Here is a 1,557-nt window from a genome sequence, read left to right on the forward strand (position 1 = left end):
AGTTCAATGTACCAGGCTCGGCAATTAATTGAAATAGTGAACCTCAACTTCAAAGAAATGAATAAATCATGTTTTTTAACTGTAAATTTAATTGCTTCTGAAAGCTAGTCTTGCAACACTTTGACAGATTGAATTATGGCACTTTAAGTCTCCAGACCTCCGAATCCTCAATATAAAAGTTATTTAAACGTGTTTTCTCAAACAATGACCTATCAACTTTCCATACTACCACTAACCCACGGCTATGCTCTACTTCGGAGGGTTTCTTGCTTTGAGAAAAGTAGTGACACTCGAACCTGTCTCTTGTAGCATCTCGCACTGCCCTGCCCCTTTTTCCTCTCCGGAGCAGCACGCGAAACTCTCCTTAGAGAGGAGGCCAAGACCTCATTCTTTCTTTAAAAAGAGAGACAACGTGTTGCCAAGAAAGTGGTTATTCGTCTGAAATGGGGTAGGGAGCCTGGCACCCAGGAGGACAGGGTGGTCTTCACAAGGGACCCTACTCGCCTGAGGACTGGAGAAGCCACCAAGGCACTGTGAGAAGCACTAGGACACTATCGAGGAAGCATCTGAACTCCTTCGAGTAGTAAGATACCACCAAGGCACCCGGACTAGGCAGAGGGGAGCTCCGGGTAGCATCGCTGCCCAGGGTCCTGCCAGTAACGCCCCCGGGGGGCAGGAGAGGCTTCTAGGTCCGGCCCGCTCTCCAGACAGCGATGAAAACAAGGAGCCAAGCCAATGCCAGGTTCTCAGTCCCCTCAACCGCATTCACGCCCTGAGCAGCTCTGGAACAAGCCAACGAGCAGCACCCAGCGGGGTTTCAGTATTTTACCTTGTGTTACGGTCCCAGCCGACCGCCATGTTTCACAGAAGCCCGGGTCGCCCGGGCTCCCGTGTACCCGGAAATATCGCGAGAAAAGAGACTCCTCTCCGAAGACGTCAGAAGGGAGGCCATTGACGAGTTCTCGCGATATTTTGATTTACGACGAGTTTAGCGATTCAAGAGGCGCGGTCAAGATTAAAGGGGCGTGTCTAGACCGAAAGGAGGTTGAAACTTAATGCAGGTGTAACAGTGGCTAGTGCGGACTGTGTTTCTCCGGGAAGGGAGAGTTAATCTTCGGACTGACACTTAGAAGCCACATAAAGGAAGCTCAACTCCTCACGCCATATTTCACGACTAAGGAGAGCCTTGGGCGCAGAAATCACTAGCAACCCTAACGCCTATTACTCCTTCAATCTTTCCGCCGTTCCGTGCCCTTTCATTCTTTGGGTATTCATTTTCCTCCATTATTAACATTTAAATTTCCTTTTCCTTCTTTTTCCAGACATAACTCTTATTATTTGTTCAGTGTTTTTATTATCTTCAAGGTTTTAAATTCCAGTAAGAATGCACATCTGTCCTTCCCACCTCCCTTCACCAACACTATGCCTTTATATTTGTTGATAAACTAAATTAATACTTCATATAATACTTCATATGCTTTTTCCTATCACTTCATAGATAACCGAGAGGACTTTGGAAGGAAAGGTTAAATATGAATTGCTGCAGAGTGGACCCGT

General features: G+C 46.9%; 1 protein-coding gene across 1 annotated transcript in view; it reads right to left on the minus strand.

Annotated features, from left to right (window-relative positions):
• Positions 1-950, minus strand: part of ERGIC2 (ERGIC and golgi 2) — a 39,055-nt gene extending 38,105 nt beyond the window's left edge. The window contains exon 1 of the mRNA XM_003792482.3: positions 830-950. The gene's annotated coding sequence lies outside the window, so the exon portion shown is untranslated. The remainder of the gene's footprint in view (positions 1-829) is intronic.
• Between the last annotated feature and the right edge of the window lie 607 nt (positions 951-1,557).

This window comes from Otolemur garnettii, unplaced genomic scaffold (genome assembly GCF_000181295.1).
Source record: "Otolemur garnettii isolate 467f Iridium unplaced genomic scaffold, OtoGar3 scaffold00057, whole genome shotgun sequence".
NCBI classification, from domain to species: domain Eukaryota; kingdom Metazoa; phylum Chordata; class Mammalia; order Primates; family Galagidae; genus Otolemur; species Otolemur garnettii.